Raw genomic sequence first — 8,971 nt, forward strand, 5'->3', positions numbered from 1 at the left:
AAAAAAAAATTAAGCCCAAGAACAGCCTTAATGCAGTGTTCTGGTGCAAGACAAGCTTCTTCTTTTTCTGCCCTCACGGCTGAAGTAATTATATAAAATCATGATACTCATGGAAGTCATTTATCAAGGTTATTAGGTAAAGTTGGGGACAATTTTTGAGCATGATGTATCGTTTGTAATCTCTAAGATCAGATTTTTCTTTTACTTAATATCTTTTGTATGCTTTTGAATGAGAAACAAACAAACCTTACTTTCTAAGGCGTGCTACACGCGCTACCTAATGGAGACTCCTGAAATTGATTGGTTTTGATGCTAGTGTAATTGGTTAAGTGTTGCCGTTCCAATGAAGGCAGACAGAGCTGCTGTTTTTGTTCATTTTCAATTAACGTGACTTTTGATAGGAAGAGAAATGAAAGGCAGAAACAGAAAGAAAAAAAAACCATATTTCTGCTATGATTAGCTAGCCATACTGTGCCAGTGACAAAGGAATACAGCCTAAACAGACCCTTCTGAAATGTCTGCCCCTGACAACACCACTGAACACTGTTACTCCCACATGTGACCAGGAACTTTATTGCAAGTTTTGAAATGTTAGGAAGTGAGAAGTGATAAATGAGTATGTGTACACATGCCCGTACCACTCTCAAACTGTTTCTCTGAAGTGCAAGCATTTTCTTTCCAACCATTCAATAAGGACAGTTTTGCCCTGTGATCGTTCATAATGCACTGTCCTATGCCATTAAGATGATCTCTGTCATACTGTGGTACGAAGTTATCTAAATTGGCAAGTCTAACCACAGCACCTTAAAACTCTGCAATCTCAGAAATAATAGTGACATCTGCTGTACTCCAAAGGTTACCATGACCTCCTGGTCTCCTCAACAAACTTTGCCTCGTTTTATAGTAAAAATACGATATGTTCTTGGATGGAATACCCATTGATTTTGACACATACTTTGTCAAAAATATTATTTCCCCAGAAAGAATACTACTGGTGACAGGAAAATGTAGTCGTAGTCTTTTCCAAAAGCTGTGCATTAGTGGTACAACTAGCATCACTGTTGTAAATACTGTATAACTATAAGATATTTTTCTTAATCTTATTTGGTTTTGAAAAGAAATATTCAAAAATCTTTGAAATTTAGTACTTTTTTTTCATTACAAACTAGTATTAGGAAATACAAGAAAAGATAACACCATCACAATTCAAATTTAGTTCTTTTCAATAAATACAAACACTTCTTTGTGTCCTTGTCAAATTCTTATGATGATCCATTTAATAATAAGGCTTAAGAGCACTCTTCTGGGAAATTAGCAGAATAGTAGTTTGACATTCAAGACTGAATACACTGGCTCTGCTCTTATGTCCAGTTAATCAAATGTTTGCTTTATATTAGCAGGAGAAGGATCATATCTATATTGCTTGAATGCCACAGTAGTCTGACATTTTTAGCAGGAAACATTTATTCCTGTCGCTATGAACAAAGCAGTGTATAAAAGGATTTTTAAGGCTACTTGTAGTGCAAAATTTCTTCAGAGGAGTAACTTGGCACTGGTCAGTTTCACAGGTATTCATTTCTTCATACCCAGTAGGAACCAGAAAGACACAAACTCCAAAACAGATCATTAATAGTAATTTTAACTATAAAACTGTTCATGGGTTTTGTTTTGTGTTGTTGTTTTTTTCGTTGGGGGGGGGGGGAGGTGGAAAGGGGGGAAGCTCAGGTGGGGTATAACAATAAAAACAGCTAAGCAAGGAGATAATATCCCTGCAAGAAGTGTCCCTTCATAATGAATGTCCAGATTTACTTAGGTTGAGAGAGATGATAGTCTTACTCTTTTAACTGCTAGCCATTCTCTTGGCTTTATGAGCATCTCCACCAAATTAGGGTTCACTTAGTATTCCTAAGGATATTGGCCTCTTGGCCTGGGGGTTAAAGAGCCACACAAGAGATCTGCATGCAGTCTGAATCTTCACTTTCTGCTGATTTTTTCTTTTGTGGTGTTAGTACAACTGTGAGAAGTGCAAGCTGTTCACTGCAGGAAAATTAAATTCATTTTTATGTAACAACTGGGACTCGACACAGGCAAAACAATTAGCTTTTTTAAGGCTCCATCAGTTCCAAAACGCATCCCACAAAGGTAATTGTTTGAAGCCTTGATGATACATTCTCTCAATTAATATCCTAGAGTATCAGAGCACATTTCAGATAATATAGCCTCCTCTGCTCCTCACTGCACATCATGATGAGTGAAGTTCAGAGTTTTATTCCTATGGCAGAACTGATTTGCAAATATGCTCTACTTGCAATCATTTCTCAAGGTCATTTGGTGAGTAAAGCTCATTTGGGATACAGTTGATCTCTTACTGGTTCTGTAGGAGTCCAATCTTCAGAAAAACTGCTCCAAGGCCATCAACGTCATATTAGGTCCTGCTCTCTGGGCACATAACACATCCCCTCCTTGCACATTGTCATACCTGCCATCAGCAGTGGTCCTCAAGTGCTGTTCCTTTTACAAAAGAGATGAGATGGCTGAAAAAGCAATGAAATTAGAAACTCTCCAGTGCTTATTTTCCCTCTTCTGAAATAGCCTAAAACTGGAGACGTACCAGAAAGCTGTAGGAGACATTTGTAATGGACTTCTTGGAGCAGAAATGAGGAATCGCATTTCAAAGATGATATGAAGAAATCTGTCAGTGCAGGACAAGCTGATTAACTTAATGCATCCAGGGTTCTGTGGCCTTAATAATAGTAAGTACTAAAAAAAAAAAATGTAATGTTGGTTATCTGCTTTGCTGATTTTCTTCTAATAACATACATCCATTTTAACTCAATGAAGGGGAGGACTGCTGTATCCTCTGACCCAAGGACAATTTACAACATTAGAATACAGATTCAAGACCAAACTACTCTGGCTCTGCGGGTATCCCCTCTATTTCTTGTTGGCTCATTACATGACACAGTAGGTCTGGTCCTGGTAAAAGATTTTGTTGAATTACTGCCTCAAGAATAATTAATGAGAGTAACACTACAAAAAAAAAGTAGTACATTTATCAAAATGAGAAGTTGAATAGATCAAGCTACCTCTAACAAGCTATGGGAATGCTTCAGCGTATTTAATTGACATTTTTTCAAATATCTGAAAAGTAAAGTCTCATTTTCTGCAGCGTGGCAGTTCCTAGTGCTGGAATAGAATTTCTGATTTGTCCCTTTAATTATAAAAGTTTATTATAAAAGTTTATGAATAAAATTATTATAAAAGTTTATTAAAAATATGACTGTACTAAGAATTTTTTGACCAAGAGCACCATGAAAGAACAGATTAGAAAAAGCTTTTGTTTAAAGATCAGTATATATAAATAGTGCATTTCCTTCTATTACTGACTGTACGCATTGTAATAAACTGATTTCTACTTTCCATTAGAGAACTTCACGGAGTAATGCTCACAGTAGACTGCAAGCAGAACAAAACTTGTAATTTACAACAATAAACAATAACTAAAAGGCAGAGTTCATTTAATTATCTTTAGGAACCCAAATAACCTTGCTTTATTTTGTTTAAAGCTAAAATGAACTCAGCATCCACCACACAATTTGTGCAACAGCATTCATATAAAGGTTCTACTGTATTTATTTCTAAGAAATAAGATGTGTGATAAGAATCATAGAATGGTTTGGGTTGGAAGGGTCCTTTAAGATCACCTAGTCCCAACCCCCTGCTATAGGCAGGGACATCTCCCACTACACCAGGTTGCTCTCAGCCCCATCCAGCCTGGCCTTGAGTGCTTCCAGGGAGGGGGCATCCACAACCTCACTGGGCAACCTGTTCCAGTGTCTCCCCATCCTCACATTAAATATTTTCTTCCTAATATCTAGTCTAAATCTACCCTCTTCCAGTTTAAAGCCATTTCCCCTCATCCTGTCGCTATGTGCCCTAATAAAAAGTCCCTCCCTATCTTTCCTGTAGGCCCCCTTCAAGTACTAGAAGGAGTTGGCTGATTCTGTGTTTGTATCCCAGTATAAATTTATCTTCCTGATACAAGGGACAGAATAAAAATACATAAACAGTATTCAAAAGATCTTGTTTCCTCTATTAACCATACATTTCTATTCATTTTCCTGTATTTCCCTAACAATTACTAACTCACATTAAGCACCCCAAAATGAATGAACTTCATAGGTATCTGGAATTTCCTTGGCAAAAGCAAGCATTGTACTGTTGACCTGTCTACATGCCACGCTGTCTACAAAGGTGATTTCTGCCATACCATTCAAATGCTGTTTGGCAATATTTGACAGCCTTATAAAGGAAGAAACGGAGCCAAGTTGCACCAGCTACCTCAGCATCCTTCATTTTCACGTTTCAGTAAAACCCAGAGCGATTTTCCGAAGTTACCATAGCACAGCACATCAGAACATTACCTGATTTCGTGCAGATGCTGCAGGAAGGTTCCCCAGCTCTACCTCCCCCTCTCCAGGCACTGGCTGCACTGACAGCAGCAAGCTGTGGGGGACCTCTGCTGGATGCCTGCTGTAAAAAAGGATTGCGTTTGGACCTTTAAATGTTTTATGTGTATATATAAATTTGTTAATACTTTTTCTAGTTAAAGGAAAAAAAAAAAGGTTCCATTTTTCTAATTCCGCCATACAAAAGGGAAAAAGAAAGTCGAGAAAACTTCTTGAACAAATACAAGCTTCAGAATACAGCCATACCAGTGGAAATTTTGCACGGCTGTGTCATTTTAGAAGGGGTTATACAAGCTGGTTATTCTTAATCAGTCAAGGTTGTGAAAAATACAATAGTAAAAGTGCCCATCCAGTCCTTTGAATTAATGGCATGCTTTCATCTGCAATTGCTCGTATCGTTCTGTTCACCTGTATTTAAATAGAGCAGAACAGAAGATGTTCAAAGAATCAGATGAACTCCAGCTGGTACATTACTAACAAAAAGATACGCTGGTGAACTTCATGAGGAACTTTAAAGAAAAGGTAATAGAAGCCCCTATTAATCCTTTGAATGACGATTAAGAAAAGGGCTCTCATAAACCAAAATTGTACCACAGATTGTAAAAAGATATTATTAACACAGTACACAGCCAATCTGTAACTTTGTTTTCAAAGGTATTGCAGAAGTTTAAATCAAGTTTATATGATTAATGACAGCATATCTGGTACAAAACAACCTATCTACGTCTGCTAAGATAAAAACTTAGCACTGACAATATATTCTCAAGAGGTAAATATCAAATATTTGAAGTCTGCTGTCCAGTAGTTCTATTCTAGGAAGAGTTAGGCACTGCTATCCTATATACTGTTATCTCATATCCTAATACTAATTGTGGCCCAGCCTGCTATCTCATTCTTTCAGCTCTGTGAGTGTCAGGTTGCAAATGGCAGCGCTGCCTCTCTCTTACACAGCTACTTATACTAACCTTCAGTATAAAAATCTACTTTAATTTAGAGTTGTAGACTTTCAAATCCAAAAGGGACTTTTGCCAAATTGTAAAGTTTCTTAAAACCTGCAGATATGTGTTCATGAAAATTGCATCCCCAAAGGAAAGAATCTGCTCGTAGCATTCACTGAAATGTTGCTTTTAAAGTATGTGTGCTTGCCATGTTGTTAGGTAGCACTTCAAAAATTCTGCTTTTGTAACAATAAATCGCATTAGCTAGTGATGAATGGGTTATTATTTGAACTGGCAGATGAACTGAATGAACAATTTTACAGTGAAAGTAGCAAATGCCCATCAAGCATAAAACTGTTCTTCAAGACATTAGACTTTTATAAAAGGGAACCAATTCTTCTGACTGAAATTGTCACATTTAGGAGTAGAATTTCTCTGAAGAGTCTGAAAAGGAAATCACTAGCCTGACAAACAGTATTTTACACTTTGAAATTTAAACAGCAGGGGAAAGGAGCAAAACCAATACATTACTGGACAATTATAAAGCCTGCATAAAATTGTGTGAAACATAATGGAAGTGGAAATAATTTTACATTTTCTTTCTATTTGACCTATAACCTTTATGCTGATTTTCCTATCAGGAGGAACTACTGGCAAGTTATCTTCATAGGACTTACAGACAAAACAAAAGCTGAAGAACTTCCTTCCTGTTCCTCCTCCCTCACCAAACAAACAAAGAAACAAGCAAACATGAAACACTTGTCTTTCAAGTCATGCATTAGCCTGGCCTTTAAAAAGGGTCTGCATCCATCTCCTGCAGTCAGGCTGCCTGCTGGGAGAGACGGCACCACTCTGCTTCCTAAGAACTCCTCATGTCCATCAACTAGGAAACATTCCCTTCAGTGTATATAAAGTTCCTCCTGTAAAAATCTGGCAATCACTATGACCATGTGAGCAAACCACAGAGAAGGCCTCTCTGAATGGTTTTGATGGGGTGCTGTGACTCTCTGATGAGAGGCATTACAGAAGAACCACCAAATCCACAAGTCATTCTGTATATGTGTGCTCAACAAGCACTAACAACCTCCGCACTCAGTCATGTGCTTCTTTTATTGATTAGTTATGGGACAAACTCAATTACCAGAATTATTTATGCCCTATTTACCACTGAGGGAGCCCACAGCTATGTAAGTTTTGTCTGCAAACTTAGAATGCATTCAGTTCCCACGTCTAGATAATTTGTAAAAATACTGAAGAGAACTCGGCCCCTAAAATGTGTCTAAAAGTGCAGTGAGATGCCAGGAATACATTTTTAATTACATATTAGCTTGAACGAACAAAAGAGAGAGCTTCTCTCCATGGACAGGATCTCCTCTGTGCCACATACCAGGAAAATATCCATCCAGGTGTTCCCATGCAAAGTGCCCAGCATCTGAAAGGATGTAAAAACGTATTCATGATCTCTATTCTTCTCCTTATTCTACTTCTTCCCAGCAGTTGCCTTATGAAGCCAATTATTGCAGTTAGCCAGCAGAAAGTAGTCAAACAACAACAACAGAAAATTGCTGAGATGAACTGGAAAGCTGAAAAGGAAAGGAGATTAACTTCTAAATGCATGCAGCCAGGAATAACACTGAAGCATAAGTAAGCAAAGGAATGTTCTTTTGAACTCACTCAAATTCTGTTCTGTTGTAATTTTATTTGTTTATTTATTTATTAAGAGCATTAGAGACAAGAATGGCAGGTTGATTCAGCTCTTAGATTCCATGTGGTCCCATGCAATAAAGTTACATCTCCCTGTTCTGGCACTGTTTCTCTATAAACTAATTGAGACTACAGTACTGCACATGTCTTTTTGATATCCTTCCAATTTCCTCTGGGAAATTAAGGAAAAGTAAATTTAGAAGAAAATCAGAAGGAGATGAACTGCTACCTCTTCTCTTTGCAGCACCAAACTCACTGTCTGACTAATTTATCTGTTTTGCTTCTCTGCTTATAAAAATGAAATTGTTTCCAGAAGGATCTAAGGAGAGATATCTGCCTGTATAACAAAGGAAGGAAGAGGCAGACAAAGTGGCTGCCTTTACCTATCAGGAAAAAGATAAGTGAGAAAATCAAATTAATTGATGTGCATCTATATTTGCCCACATAGTTCATTATAACACTGAGTAATTGGTGTAAACTGAGTAGATTGTGTACTTGGACCAAAGTAGGCACAGAACTTCGTGTTGTGAAGCTTCTAGTTCTGGCTGATAACACAGAAATGAAAAATGAAATTAAAAAACAATATTTGTACAATTGATATGTTACATGATAAATGTTATGTCTGGGAGACACTCAGACAAACAAGTTCCTTTCAAGTAGATCACACAATAAATTCTTCTCTTTTTCTGGAGCTCTGAGACTTATTCTGAATACAACATTAACTAGCTATGTGAATACTTACTCTAAAGATCCCATGTCTGATCCAATCTCAGGAAAGCCAAAAAAAAAAAAAACAACAACAAAACAACTGGTGTCCAACATCATTAAGTACTTTAAGGTTTCTGAAGGACAAGAGAAGAGCAAAGTGGTTACACAGCTCAACCACTGATCCCTGGCCACTCCAAAACAGGTATGTGGTTTGCACACACAAGACAACACCATGCTGAATTTTAAGGCTGACAAACTCAAACTTTGAGCGAGATTGTGCTACAGCTTGAACTTGGGCAATTTTGATGCATAATAGTTCAACTTAGATTTTTATGGAAGTCAGGGTTACATTCGTTTGCAGTGCAGGGAATATATGCTACCATTTTATTATTTAATAAAGCTGATAAAAATGTAAGTAGAGTATGGAATTCTGTGGTTTTCAGCACTCTTGCTGGATTAGGAACCATGTACACAACGTGTTTTCAAGTAAGTGTTTCCTGACACTAAATTACAAAGTTCAGATTAGTTCACCACTACTCTTCAAACTTAAAACAAGCAAGGCAACACGATAAGATTTCCTAATACTTAATACTCTCTATTTTCACCACACCTCTATTTCTATATATGTTACTACAACACAGCAGTTCATTACCCATGGTACAGAACTCTGTAACCTAAACACCAAGAAGTTGACATGCTTGAGCAGGTCTTTAATGATACAAGTATGGAAGAGAGTGAGATGCTTGTATGGAAGAGTGTATATTAACTTTGCCCAAGATTCAGTGCTACCTATTGTGCTGTTTCAGTTAATGTCACTGTGGTTTTAGTTGTTTCTTCTCCTTGGTTTTAATTATCTTTCCCATTCCTACCATCCAGGAACAAAAGACAAGGTAGAAGAAATAGGAAAATGAAACTGTAATTATATTCCCACAGGAAACACTGTTGCTAGTAGCTGCATTTGGTTTCTTAGGATTCCCAAGCCATTTTGAACTACTAGAAAATGCAAACATTATTTGGTTATTTCTGCACAGTTTCAGGTAGTGATGCTTAATTTTAAAAATAATGAGGCTTTTCCCTTTCCCTCGAGACAAAGCACTAGAATTATGTTTGCTGTGCACATCATATTACAAGTAATAAAGACCTGAATCCTCA

At 37.2% G+C, this 8,971-nt stretch overlaps 1 long non-coding RNA gene across 1 annotated transcript in view; it reads right to left on the reverse strand.

The window, feature by feature from the left end:
- LOC104910508 overlaps positions 1-3,048 on the reverse strand; it is a 6,034-nt gene extending 2,986 nt beyond the window's left edge. The window contains exons 1-2 of the long non-coding RNA XR_004159437.1: positions 2,612-3,048; positions 2,370-2,534 (exon numbers count right to left, since the gene is read on the reverse strand). This is a non-coding gene — a long non-coding RNA (uncharacterized LOC104910508). The remainder of the gene's footprint in view (positions 1-2,369; positions 2,535-2,611) is intronic.
- Between the last annotated feature and the right edge of the window lie 5,923 nt (positions 3,049-8,971).

The sequence above is a fragment of the Meleagris gallopavo genome, chromosome 4 (assembly GCF_000146605.3).
Source record: "Meleagris gallopavo isolate NT-WF06-2002-E0010 breed Aviagen turkey brand Nicholas breeding stock chromosome 4, Turkey_5.1, whole genome shotgun sequence".
In the NCBI taxonomy this organism is placed as follows: domain Eukaryota; kingdom Metazoa; phylum Chordata; class Aves; order Galliformes; family Phasianidae; genus Meleagris; species Meleagris gallopavo.